At 49.5% G+C, this 15,369-nt stretch overlaps 1 long non-coding RNA gene across 1 annotated transcript; it reads right to left on the bottom strand.

The window, feature by feature from the left end:
* Positions 1 to 14,488: 14,488 nt before the first annotated feature.
* Positions 14,489 to 15,075, bottom strand: LOC311428853. The gene is made up of 2 exons (XR_014687921.1): positions 15,001 to 15,075; positions 14,489 to 14,873 (listed from the first exon to the last, which is right to left on the bottom strand). It is a non-coding gene; the product is annotated as an uncharacterized lncRNA (long non-coding RNA).
* Between the last annotated feature and the right edge of the window lie 294 nt (positions 15,076 to 15,369).

Here is a 15,369-nt window from a genome sequence, read left to right as displayed (position 1 = left end):
CCAAAACCCACAATTTACCCTTTTTCACAATGATGACCAACGAGAACCCAACAAAACCCAACGGACAACCCCAAAACACGTCAAAAACAGCCCAAAAAAGAACAGGATCACCCCAAAAAACAGAAGAAAACCCCAAATACCATGAATCCACCCCAAAAGTCCCCCTAAACCTACCTGAAGTTCTCCAAAACCCACAATTTACCCTTTTCCACCAAGATGCCAACAGAAAACCCAACGAAACCCAACGAAGAACCCAAAACACGTCAGAAACACCCCAAAAATGAATTCGATCACCCCAAAACTGGAACAAAATCCCCCAAAACCATAGATCCACCCCCAAAACACCCTAAATCTACCTGATGTTCTCCAAAACCCACAATTTACACTTTTCCACCATGATGACCACGGAAAACCCAACGAAACCCAACGGAGACCACAAAACACGTCAAAAACACGCCGAAAACCAACTGGATCACTAGAAAAAACAGAAGAAAACCCTAAAAACCATGAATCTGCCCCAAAAGTCCTCATAAACCTACCTGATGTTCTCCAAAACCCACAATTTACACTTTTCCACCATGATGACCACGGAAAACACAACGAAACCCAACGGAGAACCCAAAACACGTCAAAAACACCCCAAACAAGAACAGGATCACCCCCAAAACCAAAGAAAACCCCAAAAAGCACGGATCCAATCCCAAAACCACTCTAAACGTACCTGATGTTCTCCAAATCCAAATGTCCACTCCCAACCACCATAAAACCCATTAGGAACTCAACGAAACCCAACGGAAACCCCAAAACACGTCAAAAACACCCCAAAAAAGAACTGAATCAGAAGAAAAAACACCAAAAACTATGAATTTCCCCGCAAAACCACCCTAAACTCACCTGATCTTCTTCAAAACCCACAATCCACTCCCATTTCCCTTAAGGACCAACGAGAATCCAACTAAAACCCAACGGAGACCCCAAAACAAGTCAAAAACACCCCAAACAAGAACAGGATAACCCCTAAAAAAGAAAGAAAACCCCAAAAAAACATAGATCCACCCCAAAACCACACTAAACCTACCTGATGTTCTTCAATACCCACAATTTACCCGTTTTCACCATGATGAACAACAAGAACACAACAAAAACCAACGGAGACCCCAAAACACATCAAAAACACCCCAAAAAAGAACTGAATCAGAAGAAAAAACACCAAAAACTATGAATTTCCCCGCAAAACCACCCTAAACTCACCTGATCTTCTTCAAAACCCACAATCCACTCCCATTTCCCTTAAGGACCAACGAGAATCCAACTAAAACCCAACGGAGACCCCAAAACAAGTCAAAAACACCCCAAAAAAGAATGGGATAACCCCCAAAAACGAAAGAAAACCCCAAAAAAATAGATCCACCCCAAAACGACACTAAACCTACCTGATGTTCTCCAAAACACGCAAGTTAAACTTTTCCAACATGATGAAAAACAAGAAACCAACAAAACCCAACAGAGACCCCAAAACATGTCAAAAACACCCCAAAAAAGAACGGGATCACCCCCAAAACTGGAAGAAAATTCCCCCCCCAAAAATTTACAATTTTCACCATGATGACCAACATGAACCAAACGAAAACCCAAAAGGAGACACCAAAACACGTCAAAAACACCCCAAAAAAGAAAGGGATCACCCATAAACTGGAAGAAAATCCCCAAAAAGCACAGATCCAATCCCAAAACCAGCCTAAACCTACCTGATGTTCTCCAAAACCCACAAATTTACCCTTTTCCACCATGATGACCATGGAAAACCCAACGAAACCCAATGGAGACAAAAAACATGTCAAAAAAAAAAAAAAAAAAAAAAAACAAAAAACAAAAAAGAACAGGATCTCCCCCAAAAACAGAAGAAAAACCCAAATGCCATAGATCCACCCCAAAAGTCCCCCTAAGCCTACCTGATGTTCTCCAAAACCCACAATTTACCCTTTTTCACAATGATGACCAACGAGAACCCAACAAAACCCAACGGACAACCCCAAAACACGTCAAAAACAGCCCAAAAAAGAACAGGATCACCCCAAAAAACAGAAGAAAACCCCAAATACCATGAATCCACCCCAAAAGTCCCCCTAAACCTACCTGAAGTTCTCCAAAACCCACAATTTACCCTTTTCCACCAAGATGCCAACAGAAAACCCAACGAAACCCAACAGAGACATCAAAACATGTCAAAAACACCCCAAAAAAGAACGGGATAACCCCCAAAACTGGAAGAAAATCCCCAAAAAGCATGGATCCAATCCCAAAACCACCCTAAACCTACCTGATCTTCTCCAAATCCCAAAGTCCACTCCCAACCACCATAAAACCCATTAGGAACTAAACAAAACGCAACAGAAACCCCAAAACACCTCAAAAACATCCCAAAAGCAAACCGGATCAGAAGAAAATACGTGATTTAACCCCAAGAAAACCCTTAAAACTACCTGATCTTCTCCAGATCCCAAAATCCACTCCCACCCACCATAAAACCCATTAGGAACTCAACAAACCACAACGGAAACCCCAAAACACGTCAAAAACACCCCAAAAAAGAACTGGATCAGAAGAAAAAAAAAACAAAACTATGCATTTCCCTCCCAAATCACCCTAAACTCACCTGATCTTCTTCAAAACCCACAATCCACTCCCATTTAGCTTAACGACCAACGAGAACCCAACAAAACCCAACGGAGACCCCAAAAACGTCAAAAACACCCCAAAAAAGAACTGGTTCAACCCCAACAACGAAAGAAAACCCCAAAAGCCATAGATCCACACCAAAAATCCCCCTAAACCAACCTGAAGTTCTCCAAAACCCACAATTTACACTTTTCCACATTGATGACCATGGAAAACCCAACGAAACCCAATGGAGACCAAAAAACACGTCAAAAAAAAAAAAAAAAAAAAAAAAAAAAAGAAAGGGATCACCCCCAAAATTGGAAGAAAATCCTTCAAAATCATAGATCCACCCCAAAACCACCCTAAACCTACCTGATGATCTCCAAAACCCACAATTTACAATTTTCCAACATGATGACCATGGAAAACCCAACGAAACCCAACGGAGACCCCAAAAGAAGTCAAAAACACCCAAAACAAGAACGGGATAAACCCTAAAAACGAAAGAAAACCCCAAAAGCCATAGATCCACACCAAAAGTCCCCCTAAACCTACCTGATGTTCTCCAAAAGCCACAATTTACACTTTTTCACCAGGATGACCAACATGAACCAAACGAAAACCCAAAACGAGACACCAAAACACGTCAAAAACACCTCAAAAATAAAGGGATCACCCATAAACTGGAAGAAAATCCCCAAAAAGCACGGATCCAATCCCAAAACCACCCTAAACCTACCTGATGTTCTCCAAAACCCACAATTTACCATTTTCCACCACGATGACCAACGAGTACACAACAAAACCCAACGGAGACCCCCAGACACCTCAAAAACTTCCCAAAAAAGAACCGGACCACCCCAAGAAACAGAAGAAAACACCAAAAAACATGACTCTGCCCCAAAAGTCCCCCTAAACCTACCTGATGTTCTCCAAAAGCCACAATTTACACTTTTTCACCATGATGACCAACAAGAACCCAACTAAAACCCAACGGAGACCCCAAAACACGTCATAAACACCCCAAAAAAGAACAGGATCACCCAAAAAAAAACAGAAGAAAAGACCAAATACCATGAATCCACCCCAAAATTCCCCTAAACCTACCTGAAGTTCTCCAAAACCCACAATTTACAATTTTCCACCACCATGACCACATAAAACCCAAGGAATACCAACGGAGACCCCAAAACACGTCAAAAACACCCCAAAAAAGAACGGGATCACCCCCAAAAACAAAAGAAATTCCCCCAAAACCATAGATCCAATCCCAAAACCAACCTAAACCTACCTGATGTTCTCCAAAACCAACAATTTACCCTTTTCCACCATGATGACCACGGAAAACGCAACGAAACCCAATGGAGACCCCAAAACACGTCAAAAACACCCCCAAAATGAATTGGATCACCCCCCCCCAAAAAAAAAAAAAAAAAAAAAAAAAAACAGAAGAAAACCCCATATATCATGAATCCACCCCAAAAGTCGCCCTAAACCTACCTGATGTTCTCCAAAACCCACAATTTACACTTTTCCACCATGATGACAACGGAAAACCCAACGAAACCCAACGAAGAACCCAAAACACGTCAGAAACACCCCAAAAATGAATTCGATCACCCCAAAACTGGAACAAAATCCCCCAAAACCATAGATCCACCCCCAAAACACCCTAAATCTACCTGATGTTCTCCAAAACCCACAATTTACACTTTTCCACCATGATGACCACGGAAAACCCAATGAAACCCAATGGAGACCACAAAACACGTCAAAAACACGCCGAAAACCAACTGGATCACTAGAAAAAACAGAAGAAAACCCTAAAAACCATGAATCTGCCCCAAAAGTCCTCATAAACCTACCTGATGTTCTCCAAAACCCACAATTTACACTTTTCCACCATGATGACCACGGAAAACACAACGAAACCCAACGGAGAACCCAAAACACGTCAAAAACACCCCAAACAAGAACAGGATCACCCCCAAAACGAAAGAAAACCCCAAAAAGCACGGATCCAATCCCAAAACCACTCTAAACGTACCTGATGTTCTCCAAATCCAAATGTCCACTCCCAACCACCATAAAACCCATTAGGAACTCAACGAAACCCAACGGAAACCCCAAAACACGTCAAAAACACCCCAAAAAAGAACTGAATCAGAAGAAAAAACACCAAAAACTATGAATTTCCCCGCAAAACCACCCTAAACTCACCTGATCTTCTTCAAAACCCACAATCCACTCCCATTTCCCTTAAGGACCAACTAAAACCCAAGGGAGACCCCAAAACAAGTCAAAAACACCCCAAACAAGAACAGGATAACCCCTAAAAAAGAAAGAAAACCCCAAAAAAACATAGATCCACCCCAAAACCACACTAAACCTACCTGATGTTCTCCAAATCCCAAAGTCCACTCCCAACAAACTTAAAACACATTAGGAAATCAACAAAACACAACGGAAACCCCAAAACACGTCAAAAACACCACAAAAAAAAGCGGGATCACCCCCAAAACTGGAAGAAAACCCTAAAAGCCGTTGATCCACCCCAAAAGTCCCCCTAAACCTACCTGATGTTCTCCAATACCCACAATTTACCCGTTTTCACCATGATGAACAACAAGAACACAACAAAAACCAACGGAGACCCCAAAACACATCAAAAACACCCCAAAAAAGAACTGAATCAGAAGAAAAAACACCAAAAACTATGAATTTCCCCGCAAAACCACCCTAAACTCACCTGATCTTCTTCAAAACCCACAATCCACTCCCATTTACCTTAACGACCAACGAGAATCCAACTAAAACCCAACGGAGACCCCAAAACAAGTCAAAAACACCCCAAAAAAGAATGGGATAACCCCCCAAAACGAAAGAAAACCCCAAAAAAATAGATCCACCCCAAAACGACACTAAACCTACCTGATGTTCTCCAAAACATGCAAGTTAAACTTTTCCAACATGATGAAAAACAAGAACCCAACAAAACCCAACAGAGACCCCAAAACATGTCAAAAACACCCCAAAAAAGAACGGGATCACCCCCAAAACTGGAAGAAAATTCCCCCCCCCAAAATTTACAATTTTCACCATGATGACCAACATGAACCAAACGAAAACCCAAAAGGAGACACCAAAACACGTCAAAAACACCCCAAAAAAGAAAGGGATCACCCATAAACTGGAAGAAAATCCCCAAAAAGCACAGATCCAATCCCAAAACCAGCCTAAACCTACCTGATGTTCTCCAAAACCCACAAATTTACCCTTTTCCACCATGATGACTATGGAAAACCCAACGAAACCCAACGGAGAACCCAAAACACGTCCAAAACACCCCAAAAAAGAACGGGACCACCCCAAAAACAGAAGAAAACGCTAAAAAAAAACAGAAGAATTCCCCCAAAACCATAGATACACCACCCAAAAAAACTTAAAAACACCTGATATTCTCCAAAACCCACAATTTACACTTTTCCAACATGATGACCAACAAGAACCCAACAAAACCTAATGGAGACCCAAAAACACATCAAAAACACACCAAAAAAGAACGGGATCACCCCCCAAAAAAAAAAAAAAAAAACAGAAAAAAAAAACAAATACCATGAATCCACCCCAAAAGTCCCCCTAAACCTACCTGATGTTCTCCAAAACCCACCATTTACCCTTTTCCACCATGATGACCACGGAAAACCCAACGAAACCCAACGGAGAACCCAAAACACGTCAAAAACATGCCGAAAAACAACTGGATCACTAGAAAAAAACAGAAGAAAACCCTAAAAACCTTGAATCTGCCCCAAAAGTCCTCATAAACCTACCTGATGTTCTCCAAAACCCACAATTTACACTTTTCCACCATGATGACCATGGAAAACCCAACGAAACCCAACGGTTTTAAGAAAATTAAGCAAAAGTATTTTCATAGTGTCTAGGCAAGCATTATGCAGCTCCTTACTTCAGCAGGGAGCTTTCGCAACTCCCGCTCCTCAAACAGAACTCCTTGTTTTTATAATGCAAAAGACAATGAACAAACATTTATGGTGTATTACCCTAAGTTTTTGGGTTAGGGTTTTTTGCGTCTTAATGTTTTGGGGTTAGGGTTTGGAGCGCCCTAAGTTTTTGGGCTAGGGCTTTGAGCATTCCTAACGTTTTGGGTTGGGTTTGGGTTTTGAGCATCCTAAGATTTTGGGTTGGGGGTTTTAGGCATAGGTCTTCAGGGGTTTAGTGTGGTAAATAGTTTGGGTTAGGTCTGTAGGGGTTTTGAGGTTTTTTGGATGTTAGGGCTTGAGGCTTTTTTTGTAAGGGCGGTGAGGGTTCCAGTGAGTGCTGGTAAATGCAGTTCTCGAGCACTCGGCCTGTGATTGGCCATGCTGGCTGTGCGGGGAATGCTGGTAGGTGTAGTTTTCCGGCACTGGGAGGCCATGTTGTGTGCCCAGAGCATGCCGGGAGATGTAGTTCTCGGGACTCCGGACTTCCGGGAGGCCATGTTGCGTACCCATGGTATGCCGGGAAATGTAGTTTTCGGATTCGGGACTTCCGGGAGGCCATGTTGAATGCCCAGAGCATACCGGGAGATGTAGTTCTCGGGAACTAGGGTTAGGGGCTAGGGCTGGGGCTAGAGTTAGGGTTTCGGGTGAGGGTTGGGGTTGGGGGTTATTGTTAGGCTTAGAGGGTTAGGGTTAGGCTTAGGGGGTTAGGGTGAGGGATAGGTTAGGGGTAGGTTTAGAGGGTTAGGGTGAGGGTTAGGGGTTAGGGGTTGGGGTTGTGGTTAGGGTTAGAGTAAGGGTTAGGGTGAGAGTATTAGGGTTAGGGTTTGGGTTCAGATTAGGGTACGGGTAAGGGTTAGGGCAAGGGTAAGTGTTAGGGTAAGGCTAAGGGTAAGGGTTAGGGTGAGGATAAGGTTTAGGGAAAGGGTTAGGTTTAGGGTAAGGGTAAGGATTAGCGTTAGGTTTGGGGTAAGAATAAGGGTAAGCTAATGGTTAGGATAAGGGTAAGGGTTAGGGTAAAGGTTTTCATTTGTTAAAGCTGAAACACAGTATGCAATCTGGGACGTCACAGCCAGAGCTGCCTATGGCAAGGTGAAAGAGGAAAAGATGGAGCAGATGTTCTACTCCTCGTTTTTTCTTTATACGTAAATAAAAGTTTGAGCTAATTCCAGTTGGAAGAGTTCCAATTACTTGCTTGGTCATAATGTCTTTTAATATTGAAAGCTGCAGCAAAAGCATGGGGATTTTTGCTTCTAGAAACACCCTAGTTCTCTTGTCTGCACTATGCATGCTTTTGAGCTAAAACTGATTAAAAAATAAAAAGAAAAATCACACACACACACACACACAAAAAAAAAAAAAAACAAACACAGCTGCTGCTGCTGCTGCTCTCTTCCTACTTCCTTGTGCTTTGCCCCTTCCCTTCCCAGGTGATTGGATTTGGGTGCTAGTCGGGGCCAAATGGTATGTGAGTCCCAGGCATCCCCTCAGAGAGCTCATTCTGCTTGGGCTGCTCTTTGGGGTGTTTGTTTTTCCTTCGGTCAGTTGCAGGCTTCTTCAGGTGGATGAGAGTTTATGGACTGATGCGTTTCCAAGTAGCGAGGGGTACGCACATCTTTTTGAGGTAACAGCTAGTAGGATCTGTTAGAATAATGTAGTACTTGGTGCCTTTATTGCATGCAGTTCTTTATCAGGTGAGTAACTGTTGCGAGTAACTGAAGTCAATGTTACTTGGTGTGTTTGCTATGCAGTGCCTGTGCGGACTATTGCACGAGACACAGCTTTCTGACATCTGGCCCAGCAACTACTAAATAAGGGGAGGGGAGAAGCTGAAGAACGACCAAAGGACAAAGCCTGGGAGGAAGACTACGAGCCTTCAGTACGAGCGGCCCCCAGAGGGACCACCGGAGACTGATAACGCCTGCACCAGTGGGAGGGTTTGGATTCTGGGAACTAATTAGAATAACCCTGCCTTTTGTAGAAGTAGTAATGAATATGTATTAGCCTAGCAGCATAAAAACCAGCCGCCTGATGTAACTTGTGTGCGTCTTGGTGGAGCAGAGACTCCTGGCGCACCCAGCGCTGCTTGCTTACCTCTATTCCTTTAATAAATCATAAACATTAATTGTAAGCCTATTTGGGACTCGGTCATTTATTACAAGTGGGACCTCCCGATGGGTGGAAGCTGTCGGGATAGCTCGGGATGCTGAGGCGTGGTGCTGCAAGGAGGTTGGTGGTCGGTGGCGCCCTGGGGCAGGCCGAATTGGGAGGGGGCGAGGCGGCGGGTGGTCGGTGGCTTCTGTGGAAAAGGCGCTTGTATGGGGGGGCTGCGCATTCAGAGGAACCTTGACAGGCTGCAGATAGGGGCAGGCAGGAACCTTTTGAAGTTCAGGAGAGGGAAATGCCAAGCCCTACCCCTAGGGAGAAACACCTCTGTTTACCAGCACTGGCTAGCTCGATACTGAATAAGCATTTCTTCATGGAAGGGGTGCTTTGCTATTAGAACAGGCTGCCCGGGGAAGTGGTAAGAGACCCGATCCTTAAAAGTATTGAAGAGACATGTGGACATAGCCCGGGAGTCCGGCCTCCGGCAGGGCGGGAGCTGGCTCTTCCGAGCCCCTGTGCTCCGGTCTTGTGCGACGCGTTTGCAAGCAGCACCGGGTGCCGGGTCCGACATCGGACGGTTCGGGGACGGCGATTCCGGGGCCGTCGGCTAGCGGGGGCCGGCTATGTCGTGTCCCGGGGATCCGACTTCAGGGGGCGTGGGGGCCGGCCGTGCAGTGAAGCGGGGGGCTGGCGTCCGCCGGCTTCCCAGAGAGCGGGCTTTCGGTGCCGTGCGGTTCGGTGGCCGGCCGTCCCGAAACCCTGGGCACCGGTCTTGTGCTAGACTCCGCGGGCTCCGGGGCCGAACTCGGCTTCTCGGGGCCGGCGGTCGCGGTGTCCAGGTGTCCCGCCTCGGGCGGCGCGGGGCCGGCTGTCCCTAGCAGCTGGGTTCCCAAGAGCTTCTGGGCTCCCAAGCGTCGCCCAAGACCGGATCCCAGAGAATCGGGACGGCCGGCCGCACCGCTGCGACTAGCACAAGCGTCTCCCGACAACGGAGCCCAGGAGCTTGCGAGGGTCAGATTCCGCGCCCCGGGATAGAGAAACGGGGAGCGCGGGTCGGCCGGCCGCAGCTTCGCACGGGACCGAACCCCCTGTCTCCGGCACGGCCAGACCCCGAGCCGGCAGACAGCAGCCTCCCGCTTCACGGCACAGTCGGCCCCCAACCCGCCCGAGTTCTGATCGCCGGGACACGGGACAGCCGGCCGCGCCGCCCGAGGCCGGACACCTGGAGCCCGGGACCGCCGTCCCTGACAAAGCCAAAGTCGGACCCGGACCCCGCTGCGGCTAGCACACGCGTCGCCCAGGACCGCAGCCTAGGACCTCGGGACGGTCGCATCCCGCGCCTCCGGCAGGAGCTACCCGGGAGGGCAGGACGGCCTGCCGCAGCTCCGCAAGAGACCGAACCTGCTGGATTCCGGGACGGCCAGAGCCCGAGCCGGTGGGCAGCAGCCTCCCGCTTCACGGCTCGGCAGGCACCCACGTCGCCCGACTTCGGACCCACGGGACAGCCGGCACCCGCGCCGCCGGAGGCCGGACACACGGGCCTCGGCATCGCCGTCCCCGAACCGCACGAAGTCACACACGGTCTCCGGTGCGTCCAGCACACGCATCGCAAAGACCGGAGCCCAGATTATAGGATCAGCCAGCCCCGCGCCGCCCGAGGTCGGACCGGGAACCCGGTGCGCTTGGCACATGCGTCGCCCAAGAACGGCACCCAGGGCCGCGGGATGGTCGTGCGTCACTCAGCCCGAGTTCGGACCCCCGGAACACAGGACAACTGGCACCCGCGCCACCGGAGGACAGAATCCCGTGCCCCGGGATTGTGTTGTATTTTCTCCCCCTCCCTCTTTGACGAGAGGGGGAGTGAGGGAGCGCTTGTGGTGGAGCTCGGCTGCCCACCTGAGTAAAACCACCACTGTCCTTTTTGGCGCCCAACGTGGGGCTCGAGGGTTGAGATAACAGTAGTATTGATTGAAGTATTTACAACTAACATATTGGTTGTCATAATGCTCGGTTTTCTGGTAATACTTTTCTGTGTGGATATGTTGTATGTAGCCCACTCTGTTTTCTTTTTTCCTTTACATCCGATCGGAGAAAATGTTGAAGTCTGTGCTTGTTTTTTTAACATGTTGTGCTGTAACATACTGGCCTTCAGTTTGGTTTGGTATTCAAGCCCGGCATTGTTATCCTCCTGGTCTCCTGGAGATTATATTATTGACAATATTAAGAATTACAGTGCCTTCTTTTTTGCTCCCAGCAGTCAATCAGTGAATAATATCGGGTGTGGTGCCTTCTACTTTTCTCCCTGTGGGCTAATTACAGCAGCCTTTCAGTATCTTGGATACCCCTGGTGAGATATTATCCTCATATACTAGGTGTAGTGTTTGTCTTCTTCCCCAAGGCAAAGCAGTTTATTAAGAATATTATCCAGGGACCTGTCCCCAGACAAAGTTGTGGGTGGCAAGGTGTGTGGGGGGATTTGGGCAGGTACCTATCACGGTTTTCTCCTCCAATGGTTCTAAATTTCACCCCTGAACAAGTACAAAATCCAAGAAAGTTGTTAGAATGTTTGAAAGATGTATGCCCTGACCCTGGCAATACTAGAGAACTCCTCTAGCTGGCTGCTCTCTGCTGGGGTCTGGCTTACGCCTATCAGATGTCAATTAACATTGCCCAGCACCCTCAAGGGGATAGGGAGGTTCTTGAATTTGATGATGAGACAGCACACACTGTGATCACCCCAGAGGACCGACCATCTTTGGTATCAGTCGCCCCCGTAGTAAAGACAAAACAGTGGAAACGGAGATCAGGTCGTTTAGTAAGGGAAGGAGCGCCTCCTATGGATGAGGGAGAAGAGGAAAAGGCAAGCGGCTCTAAAGCAGCGTTATCACGGCAACATCACGAAGAAGAGACTGAAATCATAGATGAATCAGAAACTACTCGGTCTCTATCCTTGAGTGAGCTGCGAGAAATACGAAAAGCCTTCAGTCGCCGTCCAGGTGAGCACATCCTCACTTGGCTGCTTCGACGCTGGGATAGTGGGGCCAATACCCAACAGCTAGAAGGCAACGAAGCCAAGCAGCTGGGATGCCACAAGCCTCTGGGAAGATTGAGAGGTACAATGGACTGTTAAAAACTATGCTGCGAGCATTGGGTGCTGCGACATGGAAATATTAGGATATAAACCTACCAGAGGCCACTTGCTTAGTTAACAACAGGGGGTCTGAAAGCCGTGCTGGTCCTGCTGAAACAAAACCACTACACACTGTGGGAGAAGCTAAAGTCACTGTAGTGCATGTGGGGAAGTGGATGGGGAAGGCGGTGTGGGTTGCCCCTGCCATGGGAAAAGGCAAACCCACTCGTGGGATTGTCTTTGCCCAAGGTCCAGGGTATACCTGGTGGGTGATGCAGAAAGATGGGGATATCAAGTGTGTGCCTCAAGGAGATTTAACACTGGGAGAAAATTAATCTGTCATCCAAGTTATGTGTTGTAGGAGGACACTGCAGAACCAATGAAAGGTCAAATTTGCAAGGAACCAGGCAAGTGCAACAGTGATGTGAGCTAAGCTGGTGCTGGTGTCAAGAAAACCAACTTCGCCTGCCCTGAGTGACCACTTTGACAGATGATGGTGAAACCATCAACAGTTTTTTATGAGCATTTTGGGAAAATACCTATAGAATAAAGAGAAGTACAGACATAAAAATGCTTCAATGGACAGAAAACTATGGTGATGAGACCATCTATATACTAAACTGTACCTGATTGTGACACAAATGTTATGGAATAAGGGGTGGAAGTTGTGTTGCGTCTGTCTGAGCTGGAGTCACCGTTTCCCTGCAGCAGCCCGCACAGTGCTGTACTCTGCACTCGTAGCTGGAACAACACTGAAATCACTCCAGTGTTGTGCCTATTGCTGCATAGTGCTGGCACAGCATCAGGACTCTTTCCAAGTCCCTAAGAGCCAGGCACGAGTGCCGGCTGTCCCGTGTTCCGGGGGTCCGAACTCGGGCTGAGTGACGCACGACCATCCCGCGGCCCTGGGTGCCGTTCTTGGGCGACGCATGTGCCAAGCGCACCGGGTTCCCGGTCCGACCTCGGGCGGCGCGGGGCTGGCTGATCCTATAATCTGGGCTCCGGTCTTTGCGATGCGTGTGCTGGACGCACCGGAGACCGTGTGTGACTTCGTGCGGTTCGGGGACGGCGATGCCGAGGCCCGTGTGTCCGGCCTCCGGCGGCGCGGGTGCCGGCTGTCCCGTGGGTCCGAAGTCGGGCGACGTGGGTGCCTGCCGAGCCGTGAAGCGGGAGGCTGCTGCCCACCGGCTCGGGCTCTGGCCGTCCCGGAATCCAGCAGGTTCAGTCTCTTGCGGAGCTGCGGCAGGCCGTCCTGCCCTCCCGGGTAGCTCCTGCCGGAGGCGCGGGATGCGACCGTCCCGAGGTCCTAGGCTGCGGTCCTGGGCGACGCGTGTGCTAGCCGCAGCGGGGTCCGGGTCCGACTTTGGCTTTGTCAGGGACGGCGGTCCCGGGCTCCAGGTGTCCGGCCTCGGGCGGCGCGGCCGGCTGTCCCGTGTCCCGGCGATCAGAACTCGGGCGGGTTGGGGGCCGACTGTGCCGTGAAGCGGGAGGCTGCTGTCTGCCGGCTCGGGGTCTGGCCGTGCCGGAGACAGGGGGTTCGGTCCCGTGCGAAGCTGCGGCCGGCCGACCCGCGCTCCCCGTTTCTCTATCCCGGGGCGCGGAATCTGACCCTCGCAAGCTCCTGGGCTCCGTTGTCGGGAGACGCTTGTGCTAGTCGCAGCGGTGCGGCCGGCCGTCCCGATTCTCTGGGATCCGGTCTTGGGCGACGCTTGGGAGCCCAGAAGCTCTTGGGAACCCAGCTGCTAGGGACAGCCGGCCCCGCGCCGCCCGAGGCGGGACACCTGGACACCGCGACCGCCGGCCCCGAGAAGCCGAGTTCGGCCCCGGAGCCCGCGGAGTCTAGCACAAGACCGGTGCCCAGGGTTTCGGGACGGCCGGCCACCGAACCGCACGGCACCGAAAGCCCGCTCTCTGGGAAGCCGGCGGACGCCAGCCCCCCGCTTCACTGCACGGCCGGCCCCCACGCCCCCTGAAGTCGGATCCCCGGGACACGACATAGCCGGCCCCCGCTAGCCGACGGCCCCGGAATCGCCGTCCCCGAACCGTCCGATGTCGGACCCGGCACCCGGTGCTGCTTGCAAACGCGTCGCACAAGACCGGAGCACAGGGGCTCGGAAGAGCCAGCTCCCGCCCTGCCGGAGGCCGGACTCCCGGGCTATGTCCACATGTCTCTTCAATACTTTTAAGGATCGGGTCTCTTACCACTTCCCCGGGCAGCCTGTTCTAATAGCAAAGCACCCCTTCCATGAAGAAATGCTTATTCAGTATCGAGCTAGCCAGTGCTGGTAAACAGAGGTGTTTCTCCCTAGGGGTAGGGCTTGGCATTTCCCTCTCCTGAACTTCAAAAGGTTCCTGCCTGCCCCTATCTGCAGCCTGTCAAGGTTCCTCTGAATGCGCAGCCCCCCCATACAAGCGCCTTTTCCACAGAAGCCACCGACCACCCGCCGCCTCGCCCCCTCCCAATTCGGCCTGCCCCAGGGCGCCACCGACCACCAACCTCCTTGCAGCACCACGCCTCAGCATCCCGAGCTATCCCGACAGCTTCCACCCATCGGGAGGTCCCACTTGTAATAAATGACCGAGTCCCAAATAGGCTTACAATTAATGTTTATGATTTATTAAAGGAATAGAGGTAAGCAAGCAGCGCTGGGTGCGCCAGGAGTCTCTGCTCCACCAAGACGCACACAAGTTACATCAGGCGGCTGGTTTTTATGCTGCTAGGCTAATACATATTCATTACTACTTCTACAAAAGGCAGGGTTATTCTAATTAGTTCCCAGAATCCAAACCCTCCCACTGGTGCAGGCGTTATCAGTCTCCGGTGGTCCCTCTGGGGGCCGCTCGTACTGAAGGCTCGTAGTCTTCCTCCCAGGCTTTGTCCTTTGGTCGTTCTTCAGCTTCTCCCCTCCCCTTATTTAGTAGTTGCTGGGCCAGATGTCAGAAAGCTGTGTCTCGTGCAATAGTCCGCACAGGCACTGCATAGCAAACACACCAAGTAACATTGACTTCAGTTACTCGCAACAGTTACTCACCTGATAAAGAACTGCATGCAATAAAGGCACCAAGTACTACATTATTCTAACAGATCCTACTAGCTGTTACCTCAAAAAGATGTGCGTACCCCTCGCTACTTGGAAACGCATCAGTCCATAAACTCTCATCCACCTGAAGAAGCCTGCAACTGACCGAAGGAAAAACAAACACCCCAAAGAGCAGCCCAAGCAGAATGAGCTCTCTGAGGGGATGCCTGGGACTCACATACCATTTGGCCCCGACTAGCACCCAAATCCAATCACCTGGGAAGGGAAGGGGCAAAGCACAAGGAAGTAGGAAGAGAGCAGCAGCAGCTGTGTTTTTTTTTTTTTTTTTTTGGTGTGTGTGTGATTTTTCTTTTCATTTTTTAATTAGTTTTAGCTCAAAAGCATACATAGTGCAGACAAGAGAAGTAAGGTGTTTCTAGAAGCAAAAATC

This window comes from Aythya ferina (genome assembly GCF_964211825.1).
Source record: "Aythya ferina genome assembly, contig: HAP1_SCAFFOLD_163, whole genome shotgun sequence".
Taxonomy (NCBI): Eukaryota; Metazoa; Chordata; class Aves; order Anseriformes; family Anatidae; genus Aythya; species Aythya ferina.
Note: the sequence above shows the minus strand (reverse complement) of the source record. Positions and strands in the feature narration are given on the sequence as shown.